The 20,863-nt window shown below is 33.6% G+C and overlaps 1 pseudogene; it reads left to right on the top strand.

The window, feature by feature from the left end:
- Nucleotides 1-265: 265 nt before the first annotated feature.
- LOC149171711 (ubiquitin carboxyl-terminal hydrolase 6 pseudogene) lies at nt 266-1,083 on the top strand (annotated as a pseudogene).
- Nucleotides 1,084-20,863: the final 19,780 nt, after the last annotated feature.

Genomic DNA, 20,863 nt, shown 5'->3' with positions numbered 1-20,863 from the left:
AGATGGAATTGACTGCATCACGACACCCTTCCTTCTTATTCCAGATCTTCTCACCAAGCGAACCAGTTTAGGTGGGATCAATGGATCTAGAGTGGCAGTTCTAATCCTTAGTCACCACTCGAAACTTCCCTTCAGTATAGGAAAATCCAGAAGTGTGCGCAACAAACCTTGGAAAAATTCCTTCCTGTAACAAATCTTCCTTACATGTGGCTGCCCAATCATGTAACCAACAAAGTCATGGGCATAAAAATGTTTTTTAAAGAAGAACATGCTACATCTATGGGCCACACAGCTGGTTTATTCAATTTGGGCAATACATGCTATATGAATTCAATTGTACAATGTTTACATTTGGTTCCAGAGTTGAAGTTAGTGTTACAGAAGTACACATATTCTGGGAGGAGCAGTGATTTAGATCCTTCATCTCATTTTTTAACTGTGGCTACTAGGGATTTATTTGGTGAGCTGGATAGAAGCACTCGAGTTGTCACTCCTATGCAATTTTGGATGATGCTGAGAAAGAAGTATCCTTAGTTTACCCAGCAACATAATGGTCTATTTATGCAACAGGATGCAGAGGAATGTTGGACCCAACTTATCTATACACTGTCACAATCTCTCAAGTCCCCAGATTCGAGTGAATCTATGAAGTCTTTATTTGGGATCGAGCTTACAAGAAAGATTCGATGTGCTGAAAGTGGTGAGGAAAGTTTTGGGACAGAGTTGGTGTACTCGTTAAAATGTCACATTTCTCATGAGGTCAACCATTTGCATGAAGGATTGAAACATGGTCTGAAGTTTGAACTGGAGAAGGTGTCTCCTACATTCGGCCACAATGCAGTGTATTTGAAGGAATCATGCATTAACACCTTGCCAAATTATTTAACCATACAGTTTGTACGATTCTTTTGGAAAAGAGAATCAAACCAGAAGGCAGTAAATTATCCTTTAGAGTTGGATGTTCTAGATTTTTGTTAGAAGTTGAAGGAACCACTCCAGCAATGCCTCTCCATTCTTCAAACGTTGCGTAGTCAAAACCACGTTTCATTTTCAAAACGCTTCAACATTTTTCTACACGTTTGACTTTTTTTTGTTCAAAACCACGTTTCATTTTCAAAATGCTTCCACATTTTTCTACACGCTTGACTTTTTTGTTCACATATGGAAATGTTTTATACATGGCAAATTTCATTTTTTTTATTACGTTGTTTTTTGTTATGTTTTATTTTTTTGTTACGTTGTGTTTTTTTAGAATGTTATATGTTATGTTTTAATGTTTTGTTATGATTTGTTACGTTTTTTTAATGAAGTGTTTTTTATAACATTTGTACATTTATGTTATAGGTTTTGTTATGATTTTTGTTATGTTTGTTTGTATATATATTTTAGTTTGTACATATGTTTTTCTTGTTATATTTTTCCTTTATGTACATCTATTTTACTTTTTAGTTTTGTAAATATTTCACTATTTTTTGGAATGTATGTTTTATTATTTCTTAAGAAAATTTCCATGCAAAATTATCATAAAAATTGATGTGAAATTCATTTAATGAATGGAGAAAACTGAGAAAAAGTTGTTGTGATAGCTCACTTACACACCCGTTGAAGCAAGAAAAAAAAATCATAAACCACGAGACAAGGACAATTGGATAAAAGTGAAATAGCTCACCTTGACTAAACTTAATTGCAAACCGAATTTTGTTAAGACTGAGTTTTTACATTGTCGAAATCATGCTCAAACTTTTTTTATTGTTTTTATCTAATGGTAATTATTCAAGCGTGATGTAGGAAAGAAGAAAAACTGTAAAGGCACTTTATCTGTATGATCGATTCATGAAGTTTTGATTAAGGATTGTTTTTCAAGAATCATTAAGAATTCACAAATAATATTTCTTTATCTTTATGAAATGATATGACTAAGGAAATTGTGCATATCATCCTTTCAGAAATTGGATTTATTATCACAATTGTGAAATTGGACTAACCATGATGATTTGAAGCAAAGACATGTTATGAACCTGTTTTACTAGCATATGTATCAAAAATAAATTGATCACTTCTCTTTGAACACACTTACTTTATTGTAATTTTAGTTCCAAGTTTGTTTTCAGGTTCCAGGGCAATCGGATAATTGAAGGAGGCCAATTATGTGTGATTGGTTTTCTACGACCAACTTCAAGAAACATGAACAATTAAATCCATTTTTCATTCATAAATGCCATCATTTTTCCTCTCCAAACTGACAAGTTGTTCAAGCATTTTGCGCTAAACATCGTTGTCACAATTTTCCTTCCAAGAGTCACATGTTTCCATTTATACTTTCCATTCACATTTTCCCTAATTTCCATTCATTAACCCATTAATAGAGGCATTCAACTCGCTTACATATTGATTGTTTCTTTTTCTTTCTGTTCACTTGTTTACACTCTTGTCATTTTCCTTTGCATTAAATAAATCATGCTTGATGCAAATTTTGCATCAATAGGCCTTCAAAAAATCATTATTCCATACTCGCGTTAGAATATGGGGGATTTACTAATGCCTCCCTTCTAACAAGTATTGGCCTATCGACATCAACGCATTATCTAGGTTCAGGGCTAGAGTCCTTATTAGTACCTTAAGGCTTGTATGCATCAATGACAAGTTCTCTCACCGATAATCATGGGAATACATCAATCTCCCTTGATCGTTGGATCTTGCAAGTGGCTCAACATCAGCTCATCTATTCGCACTTGCAATATGTACCTAGGTACCTTGGCACTCATTGACATTAATGGTGAGTTTACCTCACATTGGTTAACGAAATTCATTCATGGCCAGTAATCCAATGACTTCTCTTCATGTTCGACAACAACACATTTATTCGCATGACTAGAATTGTACCATGAGGCTTTGTAGCAGGTGAAGAATATATCATTTCAACGTTTTGTAGCAGATACAATAGATTTAGTAGCATAAACAAAGAATCCAATTTCACCACCTCATCCACCATTTATGCAACCAAGAAGCACATAAAATTCTACATTCTATTACATGATCCAGTAGTAGCTACAAATTCTCTAAATATGCATAGTTTGTCCACTTCCTAGGTAAGTAAAGGTATGTTCTTTTCTAGCTTTTAATCGGAGAATTCCTTAAATATTGAATTTATAATTTTTGGAAAATACTTTACCATATTTCCTTTCCCATTTGAAAAAAAACCGTGAACACCTTTAGTTTGGGGGAAGGGACATCCATTTATGATCACTCTTCATATCACTTCATTCCATTTCACTTCATTTCATCCTAACATAATTGCCCTAATCATTATGATTGCATTATGGTTCAAAAGTTATATGATTTGCAAATAAGCAATCATATTGCAAATAAGCTGATTCAAAGATGCATTCTTAAATATGTTCAATGAATCTTGTTGTAACAAAAAAAAAACAAGGTATTGAAAGAAAAGAACCAATACCAATTAGAATTTGGTTGTCACACAAGAACCAACCAAAAGTGTTGCAATTCAATGTATGACAAGGAATACTTTGCAAAAAGAAATGAACTTGTCAAATGCAAAGTTTAAGGAAAATTGATATAAGACAAGCTCATTAAAAATCAAATCATGCTCAAGCAATGCAATAGATTGCATGAGGACATGCAACAATGTTAGTTGGGGGGTATGTGGAGCCTCAAAAATGTATACAAAATATCATCCACTTTCACCTTTATCGCCACCATTTCACTCACATGTTGCAACTCCATGACCATATAACCTTTCATTAGCCTCCATTTTCATAATTATATGGGTTCCATTTGTGTTTTCCAAAAGCTAATGATTGCTAGTATTTTAAGTGAATTTATCGTTAATACTTAGGAAAATGACATATACTTTCTAATACTTAAAAGTGGTTTGAGTTTCATGACATGTGTAGGTCATTTGGAAGCCCCCAAGGCACCTTATGTGGCCTCCAATGCTGAAATTCAAATTCCCTTCATGATATGGAAGGATATTTGGATAAGGTTAAAGAGGATATGTGTCTCATCATTACCTATTTGAATTGTGATTCCATGGGATTTTATAGGGATCTAGGGAGAGAATAGTGGACCTCCATTTAGGAGGTAGCTTCTTATATTTTCTATAAATATGAGAGCCTCCTTCTTTCAGAGGAATGTGTAAAGTTGGAGATACTCAGGTGGAAAGTTAATAATACTCATGTTTTGAATGGAATTTAGATTTAGCGCCATGCTCATGAGTGATGTTCACCTTGATTGGTAATGCTTGCACTAGTAGCCTCTCATCTTGCCATATCTCATGCTTTTGGATTGGCCACCTATAATGTGTGAGATTTATTGTTTTTCATAGATTAAGATTTATTGCTTTCATAGATTAAGAGTTATTTCTTTCATATCTTTTCCTATGTGAGAGGTTAAGAGTGATTGTTTTTATTTTCTTTCATATCTTTTCCTCTGTGAGAGGTTAAGAATGATTGTTTTTTCTTTCATTTCATTTCATGTGGTTTTGACTATTCACTTCATAGGATCTTGATTTGATAATCCACACATGGTCCCTTAGAGTATATCTCATTCCATGCAATTTCATTTCTAAACGAGTGGTGTGATTTTCAATTCATGCAAGTGTGGTAGATTAAGATTTCAATTCCTACAAGTGTGGTAGATTAAGATTTCAATTCTACGCACTGTACTACAATTTCTTTTGAATTTATTGTTGAATTAAAATAGGTGAATTTGGTTTATCATTGTTTGGTTTCGTAGTTAGATTGATCTAAATTGGAAGTTAATTTCCATCATATATAGTGCACGCACGTTTCACAAGTTTTATGAAACCCCCGGGTTGACAATTAAATGATAGGTAATTAATTTCCCTCAACACCTTGTAAGCAATCATATGATGCCACCTATAGTTTTTAAGGAAGATCTAATTTTTCCCGGCTTCTTCAAATTTTGACATTCGAATAAAACTATAATCATTTTTTGGTGAAAATTTAGGAGGTTTTTGGTTTTACCAATTTGATTAGTAAGAATAAAAGGTATTTTTAGAAAGGAACATGAATTTTGTGAGTTGACTCATTTGTTCATGGAGCATGTTGGACATTAAAGCAAGTTTTCTCACAAGTAGTTTAGATATGGAATGAAGAATTTCAATGTTGGATGAAGAGATGGAGAGCATTCGTATGCAATTAGGTAGGAATAAATTTAATGAGAATTTTGGTTCCGTGAAAGAAAATGTGAAATATAGGAAAATAAAATAAGTAAGATTCACTTTGACTCATTTCCAAGAAGGGGATTTCTTTGACTTGTTCAACACTTCACGGATTTCCCAATATTTCCTCTTTGTGATCTCTTATTAAATAAAAATTTCATTACAGTAGATTCAATTTCTAGACCATTAATTATAGTTTATATGGAAGAAAGATAAGACAAGAAATAGGTTGTTGTTACACTTGAAAGCTAGGAAAGTTACCTTCTTGGAAAGAAGGGTTTCCAATTTCTAGGATTGATATGAAAATAAATTTTTCAAAACCGAATCTATTGCTAAAACATAGGTTGCAAGACAATAAGAAGGCACAATTATCCTCACAATGTTTAATCACCAAGAAACTAAAGTAGTTACTCCTCTCTAAGAAGATGCATAGAATTAAAAGTAGAATAAAGGAGAAAACTTTTCCTTTTACCTTAATTCATTGGCATTGGAAAAAACTATATCTACTTAAGCATGATTTGTAAAATAGTACTTCATGATATTACGTGGAGCTTACTAATCCTTTCCCTTATGATAATTTTTTCTTTCTATTCTATTTTGTGTGATTATGTGACAGTAGGATAAATTGTGCCATCAATATCATTTTTGGCTTCCTTAGTTGTTTCAATTTACACTTTTGTGTTTCTTTTTGATGTTTCAAGGAAAGATCAACGGTATTTAATGGGAGGATGATACAATAAACATGATTTCATAAGTTGACATTAAAACAAACATTGTTTGAATTGAATTTAACAACAATTTTAGTATTCAACTACATTAAGTAAGTCATTTATCTATGACCATTTCCATGATAGGTAGTCATAACTGACTAATTTCTCATGATTTTTTACTAGTCCACTTATCACTAATTGCATCGGGTGATGCTCATAGGGGTGAAGAAGTGGGATTGAAACTAGTGAAATAAATCACATAGCATCAACCATCACTTCCGGGACTTGCACCCGGTAACCAGGACTTCCCAGGAGGTCACCCATCCCAGATCGTCTCTAGCTCAAATGCGCTTAACTATGGAGTCTTCCCCATCAAACCCGCTTAGCTTCCTACCCCATTTGCAAAACCTTAGCAATTATTGTGCCTCATGAACCATTCAATTAGAGTTCCCTTCACTCATTTGAATTAAGTATGGGGGGTTTCTGTAATGCAGTACAGAAAACCCCAATACTTAAAACAATTTTAGTTTCAAATGTTTATTCTCAAATTTAACATTAGGTTTTATTATTAACTAAATAAAAGTGGAGAGAATTTTCAAAACGAAAGTTAAGGAAAATAAATGGCTAAATAAGCCACTTTCTTAATCCTAATGTGTGAGCGTATTTTTATTATTTTGACTAAAATCCCTCATTTTCCCTCACAAGAAACCCCATAAACCATACAAACTCATTTTTTTTCCTTCAGTTCCTTCCTTTCTCTCCTCTCTTCTTCTCCCTTGTTCTTTCTCCCAAGTGTTTTATCTATTAGAGTTTCATCCTCATGGAGGCTAGGGCTTTAGTTTCATGAAAAAACACCCATGATGAAGGTAATTGATTCTCCATTCCCTTCCACTTCTTCCTTATTCTTTTATTGTATTTTTTCGTTATTGATTTGCAAAATTTTATCTTTTGTTTTGTTGTTACATGTTTAAGATTTCATGCATCAAATATAAGGTTTCATGGAGGAACTTTCATGGTGAACGTAATGGATTTCCTCTTTCCCTTCCCTTCCTTCCTCTTTCTTCTCTAACTTTATTGATATGTTAATATTTATTATTATTTTTCTGTTACAAATTTAGGGTTTCTTGCATGAACATTAGGGCCAAGGTAATGGTTTTTCACTTCCCTCTCCTCATTTCCTACTCTTTTACCTTATGTTTCATTTATTGTTTTACTAATATTTACTATCTTTTCTCATTGCATGATTAATGGAGAAAGATAGAAAAATGAGATATTGGGTTTATTTAATGCACAAATTAAGTTCATTGGTGTGGCCTAAGGAAATATTTTTTCATTTCCATAAGTAAATGTGAGTTCGAATCCTGGCACTCGTATCTCTCATTATCTATCTCTTTTCCACTATTAAATCCATATATATATATCTCATAATTGCATTATTCATTTTTTTCATGCATAAATTACTTTATGTAAGCATTTTTTGGAACATTTTTTTAGAAATGTACCTCGAATAGAATTATATTAAAAAATATTCATATTAAATATCATTTTGGGATTCAACTACCCTAAATAAATCATTCAAATATATTCAAATCTTAACATTTTCATACGACTTCTCAATTTTATTTTGATATATATATATGTATATTTCATTTCCATAAATTTCATTTACCCTATATTTTTTTAGTTTACATCTATAGATTACTATCAATGGGAAATGGAAAATCTTTGTAGGAACGCAGTTCGAGTTTGACTCTAACTTAGATGCTAAACATAAAAAGTAGTTTAATGTTAACTTTTATGCCAAAGACACTTAAGAAAAACAACTAAACTTGATGGTAACTCAACTATTAACCATTATATATGTTGTAATGCGACGCTGTGATTTTGAATTTATTCTCTAATTACATAGGCAATGTCGAAAAAGCATTAACAATTTGACAAGGAAATTATACAACCGAAATGTATGATAATATTAAAATATCATTACCTTGATTGAAGTCATGTCAATTTCACGTCATGGCTGATATTTGGCATTGATACCTACGAGCCCGTATGGAGTCTCATGATAGAGATAGAATGCGTTATTTTTTTTCAACAGAAACAGAGATCAATGCGATATACAATTGGTTCGACTACTGACCAATGACCTCAGAGTTTTGGGAGGCTGCCAATATAATCACAATTATTTTTAGAAGTTTAGTATTTAAGGAAAGGGATGTGGTGTGGGTTGTTTAAAAGGTTTTGATTTATGTATTCGACGCGTAATTTTGTCTTAAGTTTGGCTTTATTGAATATTAAAATGAAAATTACAATGTTTTAAAATTTTCAAATAAAATATTTTAATATGTCATTTATATAAAATTAATATGTTATAATTATTGTAAATGGATAATATTGTAAATTGATATAACTAGATTAAAATAATGTTTAACAAAAATGCTTTATATTTTATAACATGTTACATTGAATTAACATACTTCAACTTACAGATAAAGGAAATAGATGTTCCTTAATGTGAAAGGGATTATTACAAAATTTTCATACCTAATTCTTATTTCTAAATTAATTTAGATGTGAAAAGTAATAAAATATAATTTAAAATGTTTTATGTGTAGAATGGATTGTGATGGATGTACTGCCAATGTATGTGAAAACTATTAGTCTAAAATTTTGTCAAAGGGAAAATATTGTAAATTGATAGAACTAGATCAAAATAATGTTGAACAAAAATGCTTTATATTTGGTAACATATTACATTGAATTAGCATACCTCAACTTACATATAAAGGAAATAGATGTTCTTTAATGTGAAAGGGATTATTACAAAATTTTCATACTGAATTCTTATCTCTAAATTAATTTAGATGTGAAAAGTAATAAAATATAATTTAAAATGTTTTAGGTGTAGAATGGATTGTGATGGATAAAGTAATAAAATATAATTTAAAATGTTTTAGGTGTAGAATGGATTGTGATGGATATACTGTGAAAATGTTGTGGACAAAAATTCAATTATATTAAATATTGGTGTGACATAAGAAAAATATGTCTAAAATTTTGTGAACAAAAATTTAACTCTATTAAATATTGATGTGACCAGGAAAAATAATATGATTAACAAATAATTTTTACGATTTAAAAACCTTAAAAACCTTGAATCAGACTTTCTAAAACTAAAAATTAAATATACACTCATCACAAAACTCACGGCGCACACAACTCTATATATATATATATATAGGAAATTGTTGATGAATATCTAACCGTTAAACGCTTCACATAGTACAGTTACCTTAACGTGAAAACAAAACTATATTATCAAATTACATTATCGTCTTTCAACATGTTCTTGAATTACATTACTATGCAAAGCTTTTCTTCAATATATATTACAATCCTTGGTCAGTGTTGTTCACACGGTGAATTGGTCTATTTAGTTCCAAACGTTGTGAAACTGGACTTCACCAGTAATTCCAGTTTCTTCCGGCCGTGGCGATTCCAAATGATCTTGAATGACTGGTTGTTCATTGAAATGCCAAGTTTCATCCTCCCACAGAGACCCAGAGAAAACCTCTGGAGACTCAGCGTAGCCATACACGGCATCCGAATACATAAGACGGGGCATTGAATCTCCATGCATACAATTGATGATGATTCCGAGTTCTTGAGGAGTAATAAAGTCTACTATCAAACCAATCTCTGCGCCCATATAGTCGTAGTACATCAATTCCCAAATATCAAGCGTAACTGAGGTCGCTTCATTACTCCACTCTGCAGCTAACTGGCCTTCATTAATTGAACCCATCTCATCCGTGGACTCAATATTATGATCTGTGTGGGCCTTCAACTGAATTTCATCCTCAAGAGAATTTATAACGATTTTGATCCCAACGCCGGTCTCTTCTGGATTGCTGTTATTGTTATCTATATTATCGATATTCTGCAGCAACGACATGAGAGCACTGTCATGAACCAACGCTCACTTCTTGTTTGGCTAAGCGAATCCGTCATTCCAATACTCATCGCTCCTTCACTTATTCTGATAAACTTGTGAGGAAGTGGCCATATCTCTGAAATGCCACAGAGGAGACATAGTTACAAGAGAGAGCTTTGCCACAATAGTTGCAATGACTTGAGTTCTTGCAGGTTCGATATGCACTCTACCTCGTCATGGATATATACATGGCTGACGTGCCGCGTGAGAGAATTTTTTTCTCGGGTTAATCAAATCCAATGTGTTTGATGTTTTTAAATTCCCACGACAACAGCGAGAATTCGGCCAACCGGGTACACCTACCACGAATTCCGAAATAGCATTACTTGGATGTCCGACATTCACTCGTTCAGATGGGACCCTTTCCCACAATTTGTGAGAGGAGCCGCTCACGCCTACCACGGGAAGTTTCAAAACAGTGACCCGCCCCGACATTTTCGCCACCGTATCTCATATAAACGAAATCAGAGATCTACGTGGTTTAAAAAAAAAAAAAATACATACGTACGAAAAAGAATCGTGGCTATAAGCGATCTGATTATGAGTCTTTATTTGCATGTCAGAAATGGAAAAACGTGGGCAATGCGTTTCTTGAATGACACGTGTTGAAAAATCAAATACATACATGTGTAAAATTCGCCACTTAAGGGAAAGAAAAATTCAAAGATATATCATTTAGCGGTATTCTGATTTTTGTAAATTTAAGTAAAATTCGTTAAACTTCATAATTTTAAGTGCTTTAGAAAATTCGTTAAACTTCATAATTTTAGGTGCTTTAGAGGTTTATGATGGTGTTGAATTTATTTTTGCCATCAAAAACGTGATTCAAACACTGCATCTACAAGAATTTTTGAAATTTTTTTGCCGGGATTCCGGCCACTTTTGGCCACTTTTGGCCGTTCCGGTAATTCGACAACTCCCATAATTTATGGTTTCAAATAAGAAAAAGTGATTTAATTGACAATTGTTTCATGTTTAAATAATTGGAAATGATGGAATTAGTTAACAAGGTTCTCTATATATCTATTTGTTGTAACAATATTGGGTATAAAAGGGTTCATCTTTTTGTTTATGATATTGTTCTTTCTATTTTTTATGTTGTCTCCCTCACTACAAGAGATTTTAGCCCCGCAGAATAAGGAAACATAATATCTTCCTTATTTATCGGAGTCAGAGTTAGTGGGTGAGCATGTTAAATGGTTACCAACTCTTGGTAGATACGAGAGGAGCAGATTGCAGTGGTTTCATTGGCCCTTAATCAATAGATGGCGACTTTGTTGCAACTCATTTTCAAAGATAAACATGTTGAAAATTACAAGGTGTTCTCTTTCCGGGAAGATATCAAGTGAATGTTGTGTAATATGAGATTTTTTCTAGATAATGTTGATTCTTGTCTAGCAAAGGTGGATGGCTACATTGTTTGTGGCTCGGCTTCTAGAGATCTTAATGATCCTCCAATTGATGACCGTGTTCAGACTCTTACTTACATTTCTTCGGACCATGATTAATATGGTAGTTTCAATTCTTTTTCACATTGTCATGTGGACTTCTACTTTCTGGGCGACGCTTTGGAGTGTTGTTTTTTTTTCCTTTTCCATGAGGCATGTTTTCGTTTACCCTTATGTTTTGGTGCCAGCATGGTAGACTAGTAAGCGGTTCAATGATTATAGGCTACTGTTGGAGTTTTTTTTTTCTGTGTCATTGTCTCATGCTTGGTGGATTGTTCCTGTAAGGTGGTTGTTGTGGTGTTTCAACATTCCTTCTCTATGGTTCTGGACGACCATTGTGGTGTTCCAATTTTCCTTTGCTCAGATGTCAAGAAGCATTGGGATAGTTTATGTGCTTCTCGTATTCAATGCCAATGGATCGATTGACTTGGATGGTTTTTGTGATTTAATTGTTTTTTCTCTTCCTTGTGTTGATGGGGATTTGGATGCCTATATATGGATTTCTTATGGGTTTTGATATCTTTTTTCATATCTTTATAATTTTGTGGATTTGTATGGGTAAGGTCGATTTGTATTTCCAACTGTGGAATGGTTTTGTTTCCTCTCTCGTAGTGACATTAGAAAGTAGCATGGAGTCATGGTTTTGATCCAAAGTTTGAATGTTTTATGTTCATGTGGGTGATGTATTTTGATGTGTGGAGGTTCGGGTGATCAAAGTTTATATTGTGTTCTCTAGGCCACTGTTACTTATATAATATTTATTTTTTTGGAACGATATATAAAGTACTAATGTTTACAAAACAAAATAGGTTGTGAAAATGAAAATGGTAAAACAATTGATTAATAGTGGGGTTAATTGCAATGTTAAGACTTATTAATTCTCAATTTGACAAGTTTAGTTTGATAGTTTAAGTAAATAAAAAAATGGGTATAAGGTACAAGGTGAATAAGAAAATGAAGGGCTTGATTTGACAATTTCCTTGAATTGAGAATCAAGGTATGGTGGGAGCTGATTTCATGAGGAAAGATCTCGATTTGGGAATTATGGATGATTCTCAAATGAAGGTCAAGTGTATTTGAGTCTCAAATCTGTGTTTTCATTCATTAATTCATCTTGTGGTTTGTTTTGAGTTGGTGATAGGCCTAGATTAGAAAATTGAGACCTCTTTCTACCAAGTTCACTACTTCGTTATCCTCATTTTGAGATCAACCCTGATTTTCAGATTTAACCTAACTTCAAAATTGGAATAAGCCACAAGGTGAATTAGCATGAGTTTTCCCTTGGTTCATACATTTTTAATATTCCATGATTTGAAATTTTTCGTTAGTTAAAGGGCCTCACAAAACTTCCTGGAGGTTGATTTCAAAATTTCCCTAATTCCTAAATCAATTATATCCTTCATAATTCTACCTAATCTTTGTTCTGATTTTGTGACTAATCCCTATTACCAAATCAAGGGCTCCTACTTTATACCTTAGTTTGGGTAGGCCCTAATTTTCAAATTGGGTTCAATCTTTAAAGCACTCACCTTTACCATCAACTTATTTGTTTAATGCAATGACCTATTTTGAACCTTTGTTTAAACACTTTGAACTTTTTCTTGTGAACTATGATGTCCTGCTAGAAATTTGCTAACTTTGATTTCTGCCATGAATTCAAATCTTGAATATAGTCCTCTCACCAAATTCATACTTTCCTCATCCTGATTTGTTGATCATCCCTGATTACCAAATCAAGCCTTATTTCAAGCCTTTATTTGCAGTATGATTTTCTTGTCACGATCTTACAATTGACACTGAATTACAAATCAAGGCATTCCTTCTCAAACATTAGTGTGAACATGTCTTGATTGTCATATCACCGCCCACAGTACCCCAATCCCACCTCATGAAACACTCCCCCACCCCACTTTTTACTTTCCCTTAGCCCAATTTCATTTTCAACCTTTATTTCCAATTGGGGCCTGAATGCCATAATCCAATTATAAGTACAATTATTGAAAGGCTTGGTGAGACTATCAATTTGATGTTAAGGTTAATTTATTTATTTCATTGTTGTGCACAAATAAACATGCATCATTTTATAATGATCAAAAAGGTAATCAAATGGTGACTAAACAGTCTTGCATGGTTAAAGGAGAAGAAATTTTGAAGCAATGAGAAAAAAAAGTCTAAGTGATGCAGCAAGATAGGTGAATAGAGAAATTGAATATCTAAGAAGGGAATCAAAATTGTCATAAGAGTTGCGAATAACAAATAAATCAAGCCTACATTTGGTGGAAAAGATAGATGGATTAACAAATGAAAAGGTAAGAATGGAACTTGACATCCAAGTGGAGGGATAAAAATGATTAATAGTCCTCTCCCTTTTTTCTATAAATAAGATGAACCTTATAGAGAATGAGTTTTTCGCTTATGCACCTTTGTAAACTATTATATGAAATGTAAATGAAGAGAAGCCATTGCTATCCAAGTAGTTTGTAGAGAAGCATAAGTCCTAAATATTTGATTAACAATGATTTTTCTACTATCTCAGTGAGTTTTGTGATTGTATAAGATTTTTTTTTAGAACTTATATTTATTTCACATATAATCAATGTATCTTATTTTGTTTGTCCCACAAATAATTCATCTATATCTATAAGAAAGTCACTGTAATGAGTTGTTTGTTTTTAGCATATTCTTATATGCATCTAGTTATTCATGTTTCTACTTTTATTTCCTTAGTAACTTATTATTAAGGGTAAAAGAAGTGATGTGTTTAATATGGTGTTATCTCTCTAGTTTTGTTAGCCTAGGGAGCATTATATATATATATATATATATATATATATATATATATATATATATATATATATATATATATATATATATATATATATATAGATATATATATATATATATATATATATATTAGAGTAGTTGCATTCCATTTATTTATCCTACGAAAATCCTAAATAGTGCCCTTAACTACAACTCGTAAGACCAAAAGCAATAATGATTTTGGGCTAATTAGGATGGATTCTCTATTTCAAATAGTGTGGACTCTAATTAGGACTTTACATTGGGGAGAAAATTTTGTTATTAGACAATACCATTTAACCTTATCAACACATTAATATACAAAGCATGAAAATAGTCATTCACAATAGACAATGCTTGACACTATTTGAATGCAGTGTTGATTTCTTTAAATGTGATTATGGATACCTACTTGAGATAGACCTCTAGGATTACATAGGAAAACTCACATCCATGGTCACTTTTGAAGATGTTGTAGTAGACCTAATGGAGGAAAAGGAAAAGGAGTTTCACTTATTTTCTATAGAGCTTAATTACCATTAGGGAAATTGTTTCTAGAACAGAATGGAGAAAAACTCTTTTCATCCTTGTAGCAAAGATGGAAATCAATGTGAAGTATAATTATGACTTTTCAATCGGGAATAACTTATCTTATTATATAGGATAATTTAACCTTGTTAGTGTATTGATAGGAAAAGCATGAAAAGGTCATTCACAATAGAAAATTCTTGGCACTTTCCAAATGCAACACTGATTTATATGTATATGATTACAGATACCTACTTAAGCTATACCTCTAGGATTGTATAGGAGAACTCATATCCTTGGTCATTTTTGAAGATGTAGTAGCAGAATTAATGGAGGCCAGGGAAAAGGAGATTCACTTATTGTCTACAAAGATTGATAGCATTAGCAAAATTGTTGCCAAAATATAATGGGGATAATTCCTGTACACCCTTGTAGTAAAATTTGGTGTCTAGATTTTGATACCTTTACTCACCCTTTTTACCTAGTTCTTTTATCCATTTCACACCAATAGTGGTTAATCGATATCTTAAGTTTCACGGGTATACCTCTCGTCATGTCTTTATGGATTATTGGTAAATGAAGCATAGTTGTAGGGGATTATTATGAAGGTGACTTGCTAATTCAGTTATTTCTGCATATTTAAAAGGAGAATGATCGGGACCATGATTCAATGAACGATGCTATCAAACTAGCAACGCTATTTCTCAATGTTGTATGCAACAGTGAATAAACCCTTCGATTGACACGCTGCTACCTTTTAACATTCTGTTTCATTCTGAAAACCACCATGTAATTAAGGGTAGACAATGTCGTAATTCTAGGAGTTGTATCATTGACAAATTGTATAAAGTAGAGTTGTGGGCTGTGAAAGCCAACACTATTAAGAGACGTTAAGTTTACAAGAGAATACTCTAACTTTGAGTGTGTAACAACACAGTTGTAATATATCTTTTATTAATGATAAATTGATCTTTTGAGCATATCGTGATTCTTTGATCTCACCACAGCCCTGATCAGGGAGTTGGGCCCACTCTCCTAACTAGGTGTTGCTGGATTAGATGTGTGTTAGGTTTATTTCTATAAGTTTATTATTGTTGTGAATGTTTATCAGTGCATTGTTGTGAGTCCTTATTGTTTTTACTCGTATTTGTTGTTACAGTTATTACTTGTTGTTACTCTTACTTGCTATTACAATATTACTTATGGTTACACATTATTGAATTTATAGTTAATATTCACTTCTTGGTAGGGAAATTGTGTCCTTCACATACAATGCACGATAACCTTGAAGCAAATGGTAAGAACCCTGGGTTGACAATTAAATGTGGTTTGGCTGAATTGCATGATTCATACTTGGACACCAACATTTTTGCGTCATTGTTGGGGAGGCTATCAAAGGCATGAAAGTACAACTAGCATTGACCATAGGAATGATATCTCGTCCTAGGGAAGGAATATTACACCTTGTTGCAGGTGCTGAGTATTAGATCTTTTGGTTGTTTGGTTCAATTCTTTTCTTGTTTTTGTAGGATTATTCTCTCATCCTATGGAAGGAAGTTTTTATCATCTTTCTCTAGGCCGGGAGCTTCAGATTGTTTTGTTTTGTTTTCATGAGTATTGTTCTCTCATCCTGGGAAGGGAAGTTTTATTTTTCACACTGTTTCAAGTCCTAAGCTTGATTTCTGTTATTTTCTTATTTTCCTTATTTTGTTTTCTTTAGGGTCCACTCTCTCGTCCTCGAGAATGAAGTTTTTATCCTTCTCTAGCTATTGAGATTTTAATTTGTTTGAATGATTACCTTTTATTTCATGATTGTATGAATAGAGACACCAATAAAAGGGATAGAGGGGGAGCCCCAAAAATAAATGGGATTGATTTAGGCATAAAAACTTGCATCCTGGAGATCATCTCAAGGGTTAAGTCTAGAGAATTGTCACAGGCTTCTGCGAGGTTAAGGTCTCATATGAGATCTGGACGGAAATCAGTTTCACAACCAGAACATCCTCCAAGAGAAGAAGTGCAATTTGGGGAAGAAGAAGTAGCAAGTAAAGGATCTGAGGAATTGCATATTGCAAGCTCAGAGGAAGAAGATTTGAAGGAATTCTTGGCACCATTGGATCAAGGAAGTGTTGTTAAACAACTTCCATCACCTGATATCGAACATCTAGAGCCAGAACTTTTGGAATTCCAAGTGAGTATTGGTAGATATTCATAGCTCCTGCAACTTCTTCTATTGAATTCCCAATTGGAGATATTAGAGGTGATGCACCTATGAAGCCTATTCCATTGAAAACACTACCCAAGTTCAATAGTCTTACCTCCAAGGATCCAAACACATTCCTCTTTGAGTTTGACGTTGTTTGTTGGGGGTATGATTACATTTATGATGCTCAGAAATTGAAGATATTTCCCGATACATTGAAGGGCTCAACATTGAGATGGTTTATGGGTTTGGGAGGAAAATCCATTACTACATTCCTCAAGGAGGATTTTCCTCGAGAAATATCAGGACTACTGCAAATCTTGAGATCTAAAGGAAGAAATTTTTAAGATTTTGCAGAAAGAGATGAGAATATGGAATATTTTGTGGAATGTTTTCAATATAGTTTGCAAAGATCTAGCCACAGTGACTTGGATAAGAATAGCTTGAAGACCATTTTACTCAAGGCACTAAGGGAGGAACCTATGGAGCTATTGAAATTAGTAGGGAAAGGAGATATATCAAAGGATGAATTTGATACCATCTATGAATTATGCATCAAGTGCTCACGTGGGGCTATGAGACAAAGGCAGGGAATTCGAACTCTCAAAACATCCATCGGTGGAGTTACAAAGGTTGAAATTGGGAATTTGTTGGACAACCTGAAAAAATATTTCCTTAGCAAATTATCATCCTAGCTAGACGTGTTGTAGGCAAAGCAAAAGTATATAGAAGCATAGAAGGCCATGTTTATTTTCTTCCCTCAATGTAGGAAGAAGCATTTTTTGAAGGGATGTCCATTAAATTATGTGGAGGCTTACACTATATGTAAATAGAGTCATTGCATGAGCACTTTCTCGTCTCTTACTGGATTGAAGGCAGTATTTCAAGGCACAAATGAAGAAGAAGAAGAACTCTATTTTATGGGATCAAGGAAACCATGGTAACCAAGGCCGTCAAGTATGAATCAAGGTATTCCTCAAGACCCATCTAAGTATTTTAAAATTATGAATTTTGGTCAGCATTCTATACCTTTTTCACCCTCTTGGTCATAGTCTTACTAGTATCTAGTGCCTTGGCAACCCTGGTATCATCAATCTGGTCTGAATTCTTCATGGTCACAGAACTGGCATGGACCTCCTCCTCCTCCTTCAGGACAATTCTCCCAACCTAGGCTGCAACAACATCTAAATTTTCCCACTAATACACCCACGAATAATCCTCCTCTTTGTCATCAATTTCTTGTCCAACCCAATCCGAACACAAATAATAGAGGGGCTCAACAGGCTGAGACACTCAACCTCCCTACATATAGTATTTCCACTATGGAATGTAATGAATTAAATCTTCGATCTAATCGAGTGGTTAATACTCGAACTACACCTATAATTGTTGAGCATACTGACAATGAAGTCTCGTAACCAAAACAAAGAACCACAGGGGAAGAGCCAGCATAGATTTCTATAAAAAGACAAACCCCTTCACATATTATTTCTTCTAGAGGGCATCATACTGGTCCATCCCATCTTAAAAGACTATCTCTGAGAAAATAAAGTCATCATCCTAAATTCCAATTTTTGGGGGAATTGCAGAATTTATTTGTTAAAATTACGTTACTTCAGGAAATGAAGGATGTACCAATTTATGCTAAGACAATTAAAGAATATTGTTCTAAGAAACTTGGTATAAAACTAAAGGACCCACTTACCATTCATGTCATGGGCAAATTATCAGATATAATGCTGGGGAAATTTATACCTGTCAAATATGGGGATCCTGGGAACCCAATTCTGACAGTGAAAATTAATGGGGTGGATATCGCAAATGTACTGGTAGATTTGGGGGCAATGATTAATGTTATAACTTATTCTACATTAATTACATTGGGTCTACCAAACCATAAACGAACTTCCACCATCCTATAATTGGTATATCGATTTACTATTAGAGTGGTAGGGAAGCTGGAAGACATCACTATTTCGATAGACTCATGGCATTGACCTTCTAGTTTTACATAACTAATCCCCAGTCGGTTGGCACCCTTTAATTTCAAAAAGACCTTGGCTCACAATCGTAGATGCTTACATTGGTTGTTAATATAGAAACATGGTAATATCCAATGGGAAAGTTACAAAGAACCTTTTCCTCTACCCCCCTGCAGAATGAAGTTCATCCGATAAACCTAGATTTACCCCGATTTAGAAGTGTCTACCTGCCAAAGAGCCCAAATATAAAGATGAAGAAATTAGACCCATCCTTACCATCAACGAGGCTCTATGTTTTAAAGATGAAATGGAGGATGATTCCATTAGCACCTTTCTCAGAAATCCCAACTTTGTTTCTCATTCAACCTATCAACTATTAGAAACTGTCATGAGATACAATATTCAAGAAGATATTGAACCAAAAACATAAATAGAAAACATTCCTAAAATTGTGCCTCATAATAGCGTTTCTACAGAAATTGAACCAGGAAAAACATTGAATATTAATCCTGACCTTTCACACTCCCAATCTGAACAACTGCTAAAATTCCTTTAGGAGCATAAAGAATATTTTTCTTGGGTGTATACCAATATGAAAGTCATCCTTGCTAGTTTATGTGCTCATCATATACACATTAAACAGGAATGTAGACCTATTAGGTAGCCACAAAGAAGAATGAATATTGCCTTAAAAAACAATGTCAAAGATGAACTATAGAAGTTATTAGACGTGGGCTTTATTTAGCCGATATCGAACAATCAATGGGTTTCCAAACTGGTCATTGTTCCTAAGAAGAATGGCAAGTGACGGGTCTGCGTTGATTACAAGGAACTAAACAAAGCACCTCAAAAAGACCATTTTTCCTTACCCTTTATTGACCAAGTCCTTTATACATTAGCTGAGAAGGTGTTTTTCTCCTTTCTTGATGGATTTAGTGGATACAACCAGATACAAATAGCTCCTGAGGATTAGGGCAAAACTACCTTCATATGCCCTTGGGGAAGCTTTTCCTACCAAGTCTTTACATTTGGCCTCTATAACGCACCTACTACCTTTCAAAGGGAAATATTAGGAATTTTCTCTGATCTAGTCAATGAGAGTGTCGAGATTTACATGGATGACTTTTCCCCATATGGGGATTCCTTTGCAGAAGATTTTAAAAAGTTAGAAAAAGTACTTGAAAGATGCAATCAGACACATGTTTCTCTAAGTACAGTCAAATTCCATATGATGATGAGTAAGGGATAGTGTTGGGACACTTGATTTCAGTTGCAGGAATTCGGGTTGATCCTACAAAGGTGGAGGTAATTTTAAAATTTCCTATGCCTAAGACACCAACCTAGATACACATATTTATTGGTTATGCTAGCTATTATAAGCATTTTATATTTTTTTTTCTAAAATAGCATTGCTACTTTTTCTATTGTTGCCTAAAGATGCAGAATTTGTGTGGACAAATGAGTGTGAAGCAACTTTCATAGAAATCAAAGAACTAGTCTGTAAGGCTCCAATATTATACAGTCCTGATTGGAAGCTCCCATTCCACATCTCTACTTATGCTTCTCAAACGACAGTAGGGGCGGTTTTGGGGAGGAGGAGGACAAGAAGCCATATGAAATTTACTATGTTAACAGGAATTTGACCCTTGTTGAATTAAATTACACAGTAACTAAAAAGGATTTCTTAGCTGTTATTTATGTTGTTAATAAATTCTCGCATTACATCACAGGATATCCTACTTTTGTGCACAATGATCATACAACTATCAGGTATCCAATGAAAAACCAATAACCCCTAGTCGTGTTACAAGATGGTTGTTGTTAATTTAAGATTTTGATATTACCATTGTAGACAAACCAGGGAAAGATAACATAGTAATAGATTTCCTGTCTAGGATGGATACTAGTGATGAAGGTACACTTGTAGAGGATAGTTTCCCAAATGAACTTATTTTTTCAATTTCTACTCACATTCTGTGATATGCAAATATTT

Source organism: Pinus tabuliformis, chromosome 4_2, assembly GCF_031772625.1.
Source record: "Pinus tabuliformis cultivar Carrire ecotype Pingquan chromosome 4_2, CPIR1, whole genome shotgun sequence".
NCBI classification, from domain to species: Eukaryota; Viridiplantae; Streptophyta; class Pinopsida; order Pinales; family Pinaceae; genus Pinus; species Pinus tabuliformis.
This window is presented reverse-complemented; position numbering and strand designations above follow the sequence as displayed.